This window comes from Caloenas nicobarica, chromosome 1 (genome assembly GCF_036013445.1).
Source record: "Caloenas nicobarica isolate bCalNic1 chromosome 1, bCalNic1.hap1, whole genome shotgun sequence".
Lineage (NCBI taxonomy): Eukaryota > Metazoa > Chordata > Aves > Columbiformes > Columbidae > Caloenas > Caloenas nicobarica.
In genome coordinates, this window is record NC_088245.1 from 192019546 (window position 1) to 192036988 (window position 17443).

Consider the following 17443-nt stretch of genomic DNA (forward strand, 5'->3'; position numbering starts at 1 on the left):
TACTTCAGCTGTAAACTCCCATGGTGTAAATTCTCACTTTTTGGGTTTGCAGAGTCACTTGTTCAGTGGGAACCTGCTCCAGAGTCAGGGCTCCTGCCTATCACAGCAGCTACTCTGAACAAGAGCATACTTTGTACTGAAAGCAACTGAGTGATGCCCTGGTTGGGGCTTTCCAGGACATGCTCTAGCTGCATCTGTGAAAAACACAGTTGGAAGATGATTTCAGGGAAGAAGAAAACTGTGATATAAAACATAATCCTGAAAAAGTCATTTTCAAGTGACAACAATGTTCACGCTGTGAAATTGCAGAAAAGAATTGGGTTTGCCAGAAGAAGAGTCTGCGATTTCCACAATGTTAGTAATCAAACACACCGTGTAACTGAGAACAACATGTGTGTAGCTCTTATCCCTATAATCAGAAAACAACCTGTTTCTTCCAGGCTCCAGCACGCAGAAAAAAAAAAAAGAAAAAAAAATCACCGATGCATGCTTGAGCAGAGATTACAACTGGCAGAACACGGTCCCTGCCTCCAATATATCTTGCCTGTGAGCATCCTTCTGAAATTGCGCTGTGGAGCAGCAGTCCATATGGCAGGTGGTGTTCCAGATCACCCATGAGACCATCCTGCAGCACAATGTCATGGCTTGTCAACATAGCTGAGCTTGAAACAGTCAGGGGGTGCGTGGTTCATGCATTACTGAGATTTTTTTATCTTTTGCAGCAGTGAGAATTATTTCTCCTAACACACCAGCAATGGAGGAGGAGGTGGGGAAGGCTGTACATGACTGCCACATTGAGCTGTTAGCATGAAATGCATGCATAAAGCTACAAGCAAGCCAAAAATTCTTCAGTCCTAAGATCTTTTCACATCAGGCTGGAATCTGTCACGTCCACTCAGAAGCCGGTTACCCGAGGCTGCTGTAACTATGACTGATATCAGGTGTTTGTATTTTATCTATAACAATCTGTATTACTCCACTGCCTTAAGTGCTACAAAGAGCTTACAAGATAAAAACAAGACAAGAGAGCAGGGACAAGTGCCCTGCTGTGGATGGAAAAGGAGAATAGGGGAAATATTCACTGACAGCAACTAAGGGCACTTTGGCCACACAATCCAGCCGCCTTGGCTTGGTAAATCAGTCAAGCCACAGAAACAGCTCCAGATTTGGACACCTTGGTTTTGTAGATGTACAACATGAGCTGGGTGTCTGGTTTCCCCTACAGCCTAGTCAATACAGCCATGCTCTGCACCCGGTGCACCCCTCCACTACCTGCAGGGTTTATCATGTGCCCAGCTACAGGTTCCTAATGCCACTTGAGATCCCCTGGGGTATCCCAGACATCTGTTTGGGATGGTAGATATAAGAGCTGGCCTGAATCAAGCCCCTTGCAATGCAGGCAGTGAAACCAAGAAGCAATTCAACTCGCCCCAAAGTGGGCACCCCTGCTGACCTCTTGTGAGCCCTCCAGCTGAGGCTGGCCAGACCGAGGGGGTCTCCAAGAGCTGTAGAGGAAACTTCAACACTCAGCCCACGTGGAGCCACCTGCATTCAACTACCCAAGCCCAATTCCACTTGTTGGACTGCGGAGCTGAGTCCCCCCTGTTTACGCTCTCTAAGCAGCCTCCAGTTGCTAGACAAGGTAACAGCCTAGACCACTCTCCATGAGACATTTGAACATGTGTGATAAACTACAAGAGTGGAAATGCACAATTATGGCAGATTAGTCAACAGTTTGTAATTTGTTAAATTGCCAATTCAATTGCCCTCCAAGGGAAGAGCAAACTTCTCCAGGTATCTTGAAACCCCGGTTTTGTGGCACCTCGATTGTCTTGAAGACCTATCCCTCCTTGCCACGGACCTGCACTCTTGGGCAATCACAATGCTATTCAGATGAACAACTGGCTTGTGATGGATGGTAAAATGACACAATATTTTTGTATGTTCTGTAACCAAATGACATTATTGAGACCCAACAAGCCAGAGATTAAGTGACTTCTGGAACAAAATGATGCTTGTGCCACAACTGTATCATTTTCAACAATTTTGTCTTACTCACTAGCTACTAACCTACGCTGTTACTAGGGTGCTTTTGTTTCTATACTCTTCCTTATGTCCCTGAGCCACTCAACCACGGGTCTTTCTTTTTACTGTATTCATCAATTCCCTTCACTTGACAGCTTCTAACTTATATCAGTTTACATTTTTTATGATTTTTTCAGTCCTATCTAATCTCTTCCCCTTTATGACACACTAGCACATCCACACTATCTATGCCTACTTCAGTCCAAAGCTTTTGGTTTCTCTTCCCATTTTACTTGCTCGCAGTTGAGGCTTTTCTTTCGTTTTGATGCTGTCCACTTCCCTGGAAACCATTGCTGCAATGTGGCTGTCCAAGAAGTCTTCCTTCTTCCAGATGTTGTGTAGTGGGGAACTTCACTTAGGAACTGCATGTACTGTTCTGCTTGACAGGCTATGATGGATTTATAAACACTTCCTTATCTCCTTCACTCCCTCATGAAGAGATGGACTTCTTTGCCAGACATTTCTCAAGACAACTGTATGATAAAGGGCCAAACCCCAACCCCTAACCCTGAGACCAGGTAACAGTTTGGTTTTTGGCCACTCTGGCTCAGGGCTAGCTCTATGAACAGATTCTCCTTGGGAAGGGGTATCTGGAGTAGTCCCAAAGAGATCCAGGGTATAACCTGTCATTCACTTCTGTAGACAGTCAGGCGCTCTAACTGTCTCTTGTTTTGCAACATGGATGAAACCAGAGGTTGCAGAATCAGGAGGCAGGTAGCCCTTGCTGCATCTCCAGCAGATAAGTCTCACTAAGGCTGTTCAGCCACATGGAGAACAAACAAATCAACAATAAACATATTTAAAATGATAATCATCGGTTTCTTCTGCTCCCAAAGAAGTTGTTCACTTTGGCTTCTAAATCTCCTTTCTTGGCTATTTCTGTTGTCCGCTGAAAAATGTCATGTATGGGAGGAAGAAACAGCGGCTTGCTGGTCACAACATTCCCAGCAGAAATACCCTTCCTGAGCCACGCTGTGCCACAGCTGGCCCAGGACAGCCCAGTGGTCACAGGCACACATCCTGCTCGGTGACTCAAGACCATTTCAGTCACAGGCAGCTGAAACCCGCTCCATTCCAGCCCTGACAGGAATGAATGGCCACGGTACGGATGAAGGCAGCACATTACGCACAAATACATGTTGACCTCTCTGCAACCCATTACCTCTGGTGAATTATCACAGTCAGAGGAACGTGGCACTTGGGTGACACAGGATATAGCCTGTGGCACGGAGCCTGTCACAGCTCACTTGATCTTGGCTGGGCTCTGTTGAACATAAAGGCACTGGGAGCACATGACAGCACATCGCCCATGGGTGAAATTTGGCATGAGGACTCAATTCTCCAAGTGCTTCTAATTACTGGGGGTGACCAGTTTATAATTACTACCAATAAGCACTGTTCCCTTGTTCCCTAGTTACTAGATTTGAATATATGTATGTATATAAAAGTACACATGGAATCACTTCAAACTAATTTCAAAGTAAGAGACTGGTCCCGTATCAAACTTTTTAGTGTCATGAAGTTAACCAAATAGCATAGAACCCCAGAAACATCCACTATAAACTGTATTTGTCTGTTGCTACGATGCTTCAGGGAATGTAATAGCGTGGTAGGGTGAGGAGACTGCTTCCTTTCCAGTAAAGCATCCAAAACCAATTTCTTCTCTTGTAGACATCAGAAGCCCTCACAGGTTTGGCATATTGAGGAATAGCTATTTACGGTCTCTTCCACACACTTGCCTTGAGTCCCTGTGCACCGTTCTTTATTTCACAGCTGTTTAGTGTGATCATATGTAGCATAATGTTTCCCATGAATAATTTACAAGCTAAAAGCACTCAGGAAGGGTATGACAACATTTGCAAAGATACAGATGCAAAGACGGTTTTCACTAGGCCATTGCAAGGTGCTTTTTTGTTGAAGCTTATTTCCATAGGAAAGTGTATCCCCCAATAAATAGCTACTTCAAATATAAATGAGTTTGGTGAAATATGAATTGTATTTTTATGCTTTATTTGCATCTCAAAATCCGGGTTACTATTTGCTTAAATCTTAAAAACGTGAGAAAAATAGCTGGCAAAAACTCTGTAAAATAACTGCAGGTCAAGCAGTCAGTATTCACGATGACTACCAGCAAATGGCAATAGCATTTGAGGGAAATGCATTACCATAGCCCAAATAATCAACACAACACACTCTTACAGGGACAGTTAACAGGAAATGAGCTCTGTATTTCTGATTGGAAGAGTTTTAAATACAAGGAGAAAAAAGACAGAATAGAAAATACATACTCTCTAAGGAAGGAGACGTTTTTTATTTTGACATTTGTAAAGAATGCTAATGATCTGCTCAGGATGATTTCTCTGTAGACTTCATACTCACCATGGGTGGTGAGTATTACAGCCCTGTTAAACTAATCATCATTAGTACTGCTATCAGCTGTTATTTTGGAACTGAACATTTTTCTTGGTTTGAATGTGTTTTTTAAACAAGGAAAGCATATTTTATAAAAAGGAAAACAACATATATTTGAGTTTCTGTTACCCAAGTGGGCCCTCAGCAAAATCACACAGAAGTGGAGAGGCTTAAGAAATCATTTAAGAATGCAGCACAACTTTTTCCAATTATCATTACAAGAGCCAGGTAGCTGAATAAAAAGCATCTGATGCAGCTATTACCTAGCTTTATCCACCAGCTTTTGAAAATCTTGACAACACTGCTAATTTGTGTTCCCAACTCTCAGAATCTTATTGAGATGTAATGGATTAGGTATTTATCCTCTTGAGTGAAAGGAAAATCGAAAAAACACTTCTTCTATTAGAAAGCAAGTTCCTTGTCCTTGTCAATACAAGGAGAAACCTGAAAGTATGATCCAGATTACTTAAGAAGGAAATAGATTTTCAGATTGAATTATTTTGAATAAACAAATTTTGATCCAATATTATGATTTTTGGAAGGTAATTTATGCTGTGGAACAGCTGACACTGTCAATACCGATTTATTTTTAGCTAAACCCATCATTCTTTGCAAAAAAGACAGCTGAGATGAGTAAAACATAAGAAAACTTTCTGGTTTTCTGCCCCCAACAAACAAGATGCAAAAACTCATCAAGTGAGCAATGCTTTTACCATAAAAAATAACAGGGAGAAGAAAATACTTGATGACTGAAGCAATTTAATATAATCCTATCTGTTGCATTTTACTTGGAGCTTATAGACCACTCTGAAAAAACCTTTTAACAATTTCTCTCTATCGCTCCTGCACAGACTGGTATTAAAACCCAACAGAACAAAACACAGAGAAAGCTTGTAAAAAATGCAGATTCTAAAATAATCTTCTGTATGCTCTCACCTCAAAACAAGTGAAACTGATAATTTAATGGACTGTATCATTTGTTCCACATTTTTTCAGCCATGTACAAACTTCTCATGATAAGTAGTGATTACTATAATGGTATAATTTTTATGAAAGAAGGAAAATATAGATTCTCGTTCATAAAATGTGGATGTAGTGCTATGTCTATGTCTTTCATTGACAAACCTGTAAAAATGACACATTTCCTATGCAACACTTTTGCACTGACACATTTTCAATATTTCCTCATCATTTTTCTGTAAAACTTATTTTTCAATGCAATAAAAGTTTTCAGGGACAAGATTAAACCCTAAAATAACCTTGATTCTTGGAAAAATCAGCTTTGTCTATTGAGATCATGTACGGAATGATAACCCCTTTAGTGAGACACACTTTTTTTAAAAAAAAAAGTAGCTTTTGAATGCTCGTAGAGCATTGGCTCCTTGAAGAAGAGTGTGTTAATGGGCTTGGGGCTACTTGACAGGGAAACTGAACCTGTAAAAACTGCACTAATTATAACTCATGCTTCTTGGCTACTTTGCTGTGAGTCTGTGGTTCTCCAGGATTAAAATATCAATTTCAGCTGTCAGATTTGTAGTGCAGACAGTGGGTTGCATGTTTAGGTCTATTGAAGGGACGCTCTCAGCTGCAGGACCCAGGAGCACCCTTCAGGCCCAGGTGGACGTCGCAGCCACATCCCGGCTCCATGTTAGCACGACTCCCATTGCCTCCCCAAGTCCTGGCCAAAGGCACTTCAGCACCTCACGTCAAGTCCCTGACTTTGATGATGGGAGACCCAGACCCCAGAGCACTCTTCCTTCCCAGGGCATGACTTCAGAAAATTAAGTCCATTAAAAAAGTTACTTAAAACTCATTGCTGTATTTTACAACCATGGGCTTGGTATCACTATGTACTTCTGCTGGACTAATAATGGCAGATTTAAAACACAGCCTGCCAGCTTCCCTCCTTTACAACACCTAACAGAAGCCATTTTTTGGAACATGGAGGTGCTGCTGCAGGACATGGGACAGAGAAGATAAAGCTGGGGTGGGTGGTGAAGCTCAGGCTGCAGGCACGTTTGCAGGAGCAGAAAATCTCTCTGACCACGCTACTGCTCTCCAGCTGCCAAGATAGGAACCACCCAAGGGAAAGCAAGGAATCTTTTTTCCTTTGAAAGTTTATGAACTTAGTGCTTTCAAGGAACTGCTGCTGTATTTGTACCATGCAAGATACGGATATACTGTGGTTTTATCTAAACTTCTATACCACAGTCACGTGTATGAAAAAGGCAGAGAGGCTGAAAAGCAAGCAAACCCACCAATTATAGATTGCAAAGAAAAGTGTTATTTCTCAACAGTCTGAGAAAAACAGGTTGACACCATACCCCCAACAACTCTGTCCCTCTAGCCAGAATCCTAATGCCAAATGTAAGAGCAGAAGTACATCTTCAAAGGCCTGATGTTCAGAAGTGCTAAGAAGCCACAAATTCCACTAAGTCAGATGTATGCAACAGCTTTGAAGATTAAGCTACTTGTATTTAAGTGCTTTAATGGAGGTTTAGCAATCTAACTTTATGAAGCCAACTTTGAAGGTTTCATTTATATACCAGCGGCAAACACTATCCAGTTTTTGGGAAGAGTCAAGCCCGGACATCAGGAAGTTGAAAGTATTGCTCATGCCCTGAGCTGAGCAGATGGGGCGGCCCGTGCAGGGCTCGCGCCTGCTCCAAGGCATGGGACTGCTGCACGGGGCAAAGGGTCAACCTGACCCTCACCAGCAGAAGAGACAGGAGAACAGCTCATCACCAAGGAATAGGGGCATTCAAGATGCCAGTGACAGCCCTGCAGCTTTGAGCAAGTCGCAGCCGAGGTGCTCTGTTTCCCTCTACTGGTAAAATTTCAAATTTTTTTTTTTTTTTAAATGTTAGTTTTCTGCGGGAGATTTTCTGCTGGAGGCCTCCCAGGGCCAACATGTGCTGCTTTGCTTGGGAGCCCTACTGGGGCCTCTGCCTTTCTTCCCAAATCTCCCTGTTAGCTGAGTCCTTCCTTCTTTGCTGAGCTTCACCACTCAACCATACCTGTTTAATGCTGTTGACTTCAGCAGAGCTGGGCAGGAATTTAAATTATTAAGAAATATTCCAAGGCAATTTATGGATCTTTGGAAAAGCTTCATTGATTTCTCAGCGTGAAAGCAGTACCACAACACCGAAACTATTCTAGGCAACTTAACAAGTCTTTTAATAAATTGCTGCTATTCGGTTGGGTTAAAAGGCCAGAAGAGAGGTTCTGCTGTTGGAAAGTCTCAAGGTTACAAGCCGGTAAGAAGATGCAGTAATTGTACACATTGCAAGGGTTGCACTATCCAGGTATTTTAATTGCTCAGCTGGACCACATAGTCCACATCCAGCTCCAGTAAGACTTCATGCATGATCCTCTGTTTGCAGATGCCAGAGAAAACGTCAGTGTTCACATCCGTTAGTGGCCTCTACGCAAAATTAATTTGAGAAAGAGCTTTCTGATCTTTCACAGAGAGCATCTTAAAGAGACATGGGTTTCCCAGCTTACAAACTTCTGCTGTCTTGGAGCCCTTCAGGTTTTTTTCTTCCCTTCCACACAACCTTGCTGATGCCAGAGGTTTCCAATGTACTAGTCGAGCAAGTGCAGTTTTGATCTGTGACAACAGTAGCAGGGGTGACATTTTAAGCTCAGAATACATTAGAGTTTTTCCATACATAATAAGAACAAATGGAGAATTTTAATGCCAGGAAAACTAAGTTATGGCTCTGTTTACTCAGATACATAAGTGCCAGTGCTGGTTTTGAAATATCCAACCATTCACGCTCAGGTACTTCAATTTAACATGACTGATAGATTAACTGAGCTTTTGAAAATGTTTTGGCACAAAGTATGTTGTAATCAACTCTAGAAGAGCCTTTGGCAAACTGGCAGATGCCTCAAGTACGACTATAGCTAATGCTAAACAACCTGGTGGGTCTTACAGTGAGTAGGAATTAAATTAAATTACAGTTAAAGAAAATTACAGGAAAAGGAGAGGAAATCGAATGCACTGGGGGCGAATTAGTCTGCAAATACCTAAATACACCATTACACATTCTTGATTGTTTATGAACATGTTTCTGTTACAGCAGCAGTTGGAGTTTTTAGAGATACTTTTATACCTTTTGCATGCATGCCGAAATGTTAGAAATGTATCATAGGTTTTAGGTTCTGCTGATCAGAGTCCTCTTGTTTTCACATCAATTTATAGTTGCTTTAGTTTTCCTTTTTGATTTAATTGGAATCTATATTCTAGGAGTGCAAATTACCAGCCCAGATAAAACAGGAGTTTAATAAAAAAATGAGAGTATTTAGCAATGAACAGCGTATGCTTCCCTGTGGCAGCTCTGACGCTGTGCCAGGAGTCCCGTGGTCAGGACTTGGAGGTGCAGGCAGGTGGTGGTGGGATGGGAAGCCTGCAGTCTCCATGCCTGCACAGGCATCCATCGTATCTGGAGTCACCTCCAGAGGTTGCCCACTGCTGGGCAGGTTGGAGCACAATGCTCTTGCAGCCCTCATGAAGGACTGGGGTGACATTTGGGTTACTCCCACTTTAACACCTAATACTTCTAGAAGAAAACCATTCCAGGACTTCATTGTTCTGATGGTAAAAGCTGTGATTTCTGACCTTGTTCATGGCCAGGTTTGATCTGTTCAGTGATGGGTTATGTTTATCGTCTTTAAATCTAACATTCCTGTGCCGCTGAAGTTAAATGCAGATGTTTTTTTCTGTTTGCATGGCCTTCAAAATCCCATTTTTTGAATGCACATGAACACTGTAAATGTAGCCAAGAACACATGTGTTTTGTTGAAGTACTAAATCGGCACTAAATCACTAATGAAGCACAAGCTGTGTTGGAAAGTTGTTAATACTGTACATTAGCCCTGCAAATTCAGTAAATGGTGGAGGAGGAACTCAATGGAAAATAGCTGCTCAATTCAGCCTAATCTCTACTGCTGGAGATAATGGGATTCCAGTGACACTGCTCTGAGATTAGCTGGAACACCATGACTGCCTGCCATAACCATGGGCATAATTTAGCTTTATTCTGCATCATTGTTAAAGTGCAAAAAAGCATGAATTCAGATGGATGAGCTGATCTCTGATTTGCAGGATAAGCCATTAGAAAAAAAAATCATTTAATAGTAAACTGAACAGAATTATCAGGCATTTGAAGACAACAGACATTTTTCCAGAGACACTTCTGAAAGCAGAAAAGGACCAAAATCGCAAAATCATGGTTTACAAATTATCTAGGGAGCACAGTGTGAGAAAGGTGTTTTTGTTAACCTTTGGTAAATGACGTGAAAGTGGGCAATTTCAGATCCCATTGCAATTTGGAAGTGAGAAAGCTGAGTGATGCTAGATCATACATCTAATTACTCAGTATTTCTCAATATTCTACTATGTATTTTCCTTGGCTGGAAGCCTCCATTTTGTACTTTTGCCCCACCGTGATCTTAACGAACATGAATGCTCTAAGCATGGCAGAAGGACTGGTCTCTTCTTGCCTGATTCTGTTCCACTTGGGGTTCAACCATTCACACAATGTGATCAAACCTCATGTAATTAAAGAGAGAAAGTAAACACCAAGGCTTTTCATTTTAATGTGATGTAATCCCAAACATATGTGAGTGAAGTGTCCAGACCTGGAATCCCTGATGAGAAGTGCAAGACAGAAATGACACTTTGAATACATATGCAGTAGATTAAAACTTCTCCTTTTTCTCAGTCTTTTTTTCTTTATTGCTTCTGGGTTTTGGTGCATGGAAATTTAATGCAGATTTCTATTAGATCAGCAAAAAGTTTAATTTGCAATTAAAATTTGTCACAGATCATCAAGACTTAGTGAGTGGATATGCTGAAAATCATGTAGTTTTGTTCTCAGTTTTGAACTGCTTTTTCATGTATCTGGGAGCAAGTCTTGTGTTTCTGTTTCTGTGTCTGGAGAAAGACAAGATTACCTATCCCCGTCTGTAAAGAGCTCCGTGATAATGGAGAGAAAACAGTTAATAGGAGCTAATATTTTCCATTTGTCAGTAACAATAGAACCACAAAATGAACGCAGTGAAGGAACTTTGTGCCTGAGACTTGAAGGTCTCTTCTGTCTGTGAAGGGTAGGGCAAAATGCTTTAATGGTTTGGTATTGGACCTGTACTACTGAATATCCAAAAAAACTTGTACAAAAAGTAGTTGAAGTATGATTCAGCTGTTGACAAAAAAAATGTTAGGGTCTATATGTGAGACAGGAATCTCAGTTCTTATTACAGCTAACAGAGATTACTGTGGTACCAGCAGCACGGTCTAGATAGTGATTCAAATGGTCAAGTGGAGGTGCCTGCTGGGCTCCCCTGGATGTGTTGCCTCAACACAGGCATCCAGTGCAACTTGAGATGCCCTGGGCAGCCCAGTTAGTGTCTGGCTGCTCCTGCAGAAGGAATTGAGTGCTGCATAACCTCTGTCAACCCCACACATCTTACACACCCTAGGGAACAAATGTTCAGTCCAGCGAACTGAGCCCAACATCTCCTCTGGCAATGTTGAGAGGAGCAGTGCACCATCACTCCCCTTGAAGTCAATGACAGCTTTTAGCCCTGACCAATGCAAAGTTCTTATCACCACTCCTAAGAGCAAAGAACTAACACAACCAGCTCTCGTTGCTGAGGACAGAAGCATTGGGAAAGAACCATTAACAAAGAGGTGAGCTCCCATAGCTGCCCAAGAGCAGGTCTACCACGGGGATGGCAGGATCAGCAGCACCAATTGCACACCAAACACGTGTCAATCAACAGCACTCTGCCTTTTGTCCCGGGCAGGTTTGCGGGGTGAGTGCTTGGTGCTGCCAACGGGTCACTGACGAAGGCGCACGATGGACTGAAGTTCAGGACAGGCAGCAGATGTACTGCAGTCAATATATCCTCTCATTCGGTGAGTTAATCTTTGTTAATTGCAGTCTGGCACATAATCTAATCATTTTTGCACCTGGTAGTCATAGCTCCGTTTAGTCTGTGTTTCCCTGTTCTGCCAATGAAAACGTCACGTGAGATAGCAGAAAGCTTGCTGAATTCTAGATGCATAATTTCTGTTTCTTTTCCCTTACTCACAAGACCTATCACCCAGAAGAGATGTGAGTTAATTTGACAGATTGTCCTTGACAAATGCATTTTATCTGTTACTCATTTTCACACTTACGGATTGTTCATTTGCTCCAAAATTTCTTTTTTCCAGAAAGCAAAGTTTAAAAAAACCAACCAACCTACCAACCAAAAAAAACCCCTATCCTATTATTCACTGCGCCCCCCCTTTTTTTTTTCTCTAACAAACCAGTATAAATCAGTAGCTACACTACTGAAAAAGTATAAATATTCAGTTATAAAACCTGTATAAGATTAGGGGAAGCCCAAGCCATTTTCTTAAGGCACTGGTTGTGCAACCCTATCATAATTAGAGATACTGAAAAAAACTTCATAGGAAAAACAATTTACTGAGAAAGGAATGATCTGGAATATTTACAAGAAGCAGTAATATAAATGAGTTTGCAGCTTAACATGTTGGGAGCAAAAAGAAAATGTATAAGCTCGCTTGGCTCCTGTCCTACAGGGGCTTTGAAAGTCTGGAGTGTTTTTAACAGGATCAGCGTGAGCTACAGAGGACTGAAAGAGCAAAACACAACTGGGCTTTCTTTGTCAGCCATTTTGCACCATATAATCCTCCAGTTAAAAACCTGAATAGTTTTATTCATACAGGTTGTACATTGTACCAACAATGAGACAACTGCGAGAATTACTTTGCGTATATAATGCAAGTTGAGTCTGTGCAAAAATCACAGTTACATCACATGGTATTTTTAAGACTGACCCTTTCCAAGCTGCTGCAAAGTACAAGAGGCTGGTTTTTGTGTGTGGATTTCTTTTTCTTTTCTTTTTTTTTTTTTTTCTGCCTGACTTGGATGAATATTCTAGCTTTTACAATTTCCAGTGGTTTGGGGAAAACAGCTCAAATTTAATCACTAGGAATGTGAGGCCTTTGGGAGAAATGCTCCATTTCCTCCGGTGGCTTGTACAGACCTTTGCATGGTGGGTCCTCGGTGCAAGAGGAGCCTCTGAGAGCTGCTGGCATCATAGCAGGGGCACAGCCCCGACCCCATTCAAGGGGCTTCCCAACACTCTGCTCACTCAGAGCAGCCTTACGGCCATCAATCACTAGGGTATATGAACATGTAAGATGCTACAATCTGCATCTTGGTGGGATCTCTGACAGAGATGTTTCTGCGTTAATTTTTCGTAAGGGAAGGCTAAGGAAATAACATTCTCCAGCTCTGGTAGCTCTTGTGTGGGTGAGTCTGCAGCAATTTGTGTTCACATATCCCTCCTGGAGAGTTTTCACTACATGGGAACATGCTGGTAACTTTTTGCAGGTGTACATAAGAGAGGACAGTTTCTCTGCATTTTCAGGAAGATTTTGTTTACACCGAATATAAAAAACCGTGCTCTTACATGTTTATCATTGTAAAGTCAGCTTTGGGGGAAAAAAAATCACAAAATAAAAATGTTAGGTATGGAGAAAGTGTTATCACTTTTTTTCCAGACCACAGGAGTTTGTCACCATGGAGACCCTCCTGTTTTCTTTGAGAATGACTCAAATCTTATGGCTGGAGCATATGTGATAGAAGCAAAACAATATCACCAAGAATTCACATTAAACATTTCAGAAATAATTTTTTGAGCACCAACCAACCCCCACAGACTGTTCATGCAGCAAAAGTATGCTTCCACTCTTTTCCTTAAGCTTTTTTATTTCTTATGTAAAATAACTGAAGGTTTTATTTCTAAAGCTAGCTGGATTTTAAGGAACCTGTTATACGAGACTGAAGTCTGAAGGACTTCACTATTATATTGTGGTTTTATATAATGAAGTACTCTTTCTAAGAGCTAAAGCACCTAAGTTTTAAGGGCATAATGAAGCTAAGACGCCTTGAAAAGCTTGGGTTTACTGTTAATGACGTAAGTACAGTTTTTAACTGAAGATAATAGAAGTGGCTACACAGAATGCACTGAAAGTATTCCCCAAACTTCGGAACTTTCTTCGGATATAGACTTAGAAATATGTAATATTGCAGAAACTATTATTTATGGTATAATTAAAAAACAATGCACATTGCCCAAGTTGTGCGTGACGGAGCCAAGAGCAGGACAAGGCAGTTCGGCAGCAAGGCCCCGGCTGCCCACGCAGCGGCTGGAGGCACCAAGCCCACGGAAGCTGGAGTGTGCTCAGCTGGGAAGCACCAGCACCGCTGGAGTCCTGTCCTGATGGCCAACAGCAAACCCGCAGCTTCAGGAGCACCCCTGGGAAAGAAGCAGCCCGGGCACGCTGCTGTTGTTGCACCTCACGTGGCACATCAGGCTGCCCCGCTCCGCTTGAGTCACCGCTCAGCCCGCATAAATGTATTTTTAAACGAGCGTGGAAGGCATTGCAATGACAACTGAGGCAGCCACACCAAATTAGTCTGAAAATGCATGACAGACTTTCTTCCGAACCTGCCTTTCTGCTGTGCCACCCACCTGCCTTTCTGCTCTGCGGCCAAGGGGGAGCTGAGCCCTGCCTGTCGTTATTCCCCCCGCCCGTAGTGCTGCGATACCAGCCTGGGGCTCAGCTCTCCGGCTGCCGGTAACATCGCACACACGGCAACGAGGGGAGCGCAGGGTAAACGCTGCACAATTCAGGGCAGAGAGGAGCCCACCCTGCCTCCCAGGTCAGAACCACTACTCTTAAACCAGGCTCCTGAGAGGGCGCAGCATCCTTCCCTTCAAATACCTTGTGTGTTGGTGGGGAGGGAGAGAAAACGCGACCCCGCACCACGGTAATCAGAGCAGCAGTGCAGCTCTGAGACATGCAAATCTGGTTTTAGGTGGCCCGTTAATGAACCACAGCTCTCGCAGCCGTATGGCACAAGGTATAGAAGCAGTGCCCACCCACCTGTGCGAGTGCGCACCCGTCGCACCCGGTGGCGTTTGCTGTCAGACGTTGTAACTGCAGGCCAGAAAAGGCACCGCTCGCCCTTCTGCAGCACGTCAGCAGATAGCACAAAGCATAAAGTCAGAATAAATACCCCGATGCGCTCGGGCTAATCTAACAGAAGGGAAATTGGGTAATCAGGATCAGATTTGTCCTGCTGGGCCGTGTGGGGTGAATCAGTGTGGATCGCGTTTGGCAGGATGGCAGCGAGAGCCGCCGTCCCTGGCCCAGGAGCAGCTGTCTGTGTTCCCAGCTCTGCGGCAGGCATGGGCCAGGCTGAGCAGCCTCACGGAGAGCTGGAGAGTGGGACAGGTTTTTCTGCAATGCCTTTACACCAGGAATATCCAGGACACAGACTAGGTGCTGAGATGGGGAACTCCTTGTGTTTTTTCCTTCTTCTTTCCTCGGTTATCCTGACAATAAGTAATACAAAGGAAAGGTCCAATTTATTTCTATTATCGGTGAACAAAATAAGTATTTGGAGAAACTAAATGACTTCAGCTTCACAGTGTGGCAAATACTGAAATGAGGACAATTCAGGAAACTTGAGCTGAAAACTTAGTAAAATCTGTCCTTAGCATACACAGGTCTTGGGAACATATGAACTCAAAAATCACTGCAGCTAAGAGTTGCTCTGTGAAATTGATCCAACCAAAGCAATGGTTTCTGTAGTTTCAAGAAGCCATCTTTGTGATAGTCCATTGTCAGGTTGTGCTCACTCATGGTGAGTGATACCACTTCCATCTCTTTCACGAATCCAAGATTTTTTTTTTGTTCTACCCAGTGGGTTGAAATACCTGAATACAAAAATTACCAACACAACAGTTCTATTTGACATGTTGTGAAAGATCAAGGAATAATGTAATATTTCTTTTCGTGGAGCTCAACCTTCTTACAACTTGTGTAAGTTTATTTGCATTGATGATAACACTTGGTCTTTTGCAGCCAGTGTTCTGGGTTTTCAGGCAGCAGAAATATGCTGTCTATAGCAGTGTGTAAGAGTTGGTCCTCTGTTGTCCTCATGTCTTCACTGTGCCATTGCAAGGGTGTCTGATAACTCAGTGATTATCCCATGATAAGATAACTCCATTAATAAATGAATGACTGCGGAATTCTTCCAAACTCTTCCAGGTTTAGAGGCACAGATATTAACTGCCTAATCCAAAACAGCATAAAGAATTAACCTGTGTCAATGGAGAACTTGGGTGAGGGGTGCCATTCTCCTACAGTTGTTTAGATCTCCTCAGATTGACCCGTTCTACATCACCTGTACCTTGGCACTGCCATTCCTCTTCCAGATTCTGTCCTTTCTGTTTCTGCTGAAATCTTCATACAGCACAGCAATATCCATCAGTCTTTGCAGTGATGCTTTCCGTGCCTAACAAATACAGCTGGGGAGCCAGCAGGCAGGTACTGGGTGTTCGGAAGGAGATGAGAACATTACACTTCAACTTCTGGCCAACCTGAATGTAAGAAACTTTACTTTCTGCTGGTCTCTGACAAATGTGTGAGTCTGACCAAAGAGATTGTCAGGTTTGGGAAGGCAGTCCCTGACGTTTTCCATTTGAGTCTGGAAAGAATGATATAACTTTATAGGCCGCTGCAACTCAATGCTGTTTCAACACTATCTGCAGTCTTATCCTAACTCGTGAAGCAGAAGGAAAAGATTTGCAGAACTGCAACCAAAAGCCCTCACTACTGAGCTGCAAAGAAATCCTTCGCTCCTACAAGTGGATGAAATCTCGAATGGATCATAGAGTCATATGGCTGAAAAAGACTTAATGAGTTGTTATAGCCAGCTTCAAAATTATTTAACCTATTTGTTTTACTACCTTTCCTGAAAAACTGTTACAGAATCCCTCCCCTCTATGGGCTGCAAGCTGTCCTCTGATTTCCAGCCAGGACCCATCTGCAGCCAGTTTCCCATTGAGAAGACTCTTCTCCCTCTTCCATATTTACACTCTGTATTTGTTCCACTTTAGATATTCCCTGAAGTTGATCTACAGGAATTGCGCGCTGTATTCCAGATAATATCTCAACACAGGTTTATAAAAGGGTGTCAGTTTGGGGTATTTTACCTGTGTAATCTCTAAACTTTACCCTGTACTGATTGCAAGCAGTCCTCTTTGCTCTAAGAGGCTTTTGCCGTGTGTTTCTTTTTTTGTTGTTCAGCTTCTGAGCCGGCTTGATGTTTGGCAATGCTTACCTCTTCCCAGTACTTCTTAACCAACAAGGAATGGCCTGCTTTTTGATCATGTCTTCCTTTCACTCTCAGTAGGCTCTTTCCTTGTTCCAAATATTTTTTAAAAAGTTGATCACAGAGACCTTCCCCCTTTGGTTGGAGAACACAAACTTAGCACAGTTAGCACATACAGTTTTTATATCTTTACCATAAAGATACGCTCAGCCTTTTTCACAGTCAAACCCTTTAGTTCTTGAAAGTAGTAACTCACTCTCCTTATTTTATCAAAACTTGTCCATTTGGAATCAGTGACACTTTTATTCATAAACCTCCTTGTGTTCAGACAGACCAAAAGATTCAGATTAATCAGTTCAAAGTTATTTTCTCTGCCCAGCTATCCTGAAAGGTCCCTCCTACTTTACAAACCCTCTATCTGGTAGAAAAAAACTCTCTTGATTAGCACATCTGGGAATATATCTCCCTGAACATTGTTAGCATTTTTGTTCCAGACTACCACTGAGAACTTAGAGCTCTGGGAGACAGTGATTTCCGCTGTCTTGTTGAGGCTTGGAGTAGAATAACAGTGCTTTGTAACTCTCAAAACTAATTAGCTGTAATATCCTATTCCCTTCTAAACCCTGGTGTTACTGCCTGGGTCAACATTTAAATTCTTTCTCAGAAACCTTAAGCAGTTTGGGGTCTATCACTCTGCGCAGCATCTTGCAGAGGGTGCTGGGGTTTCAGAAGGATAC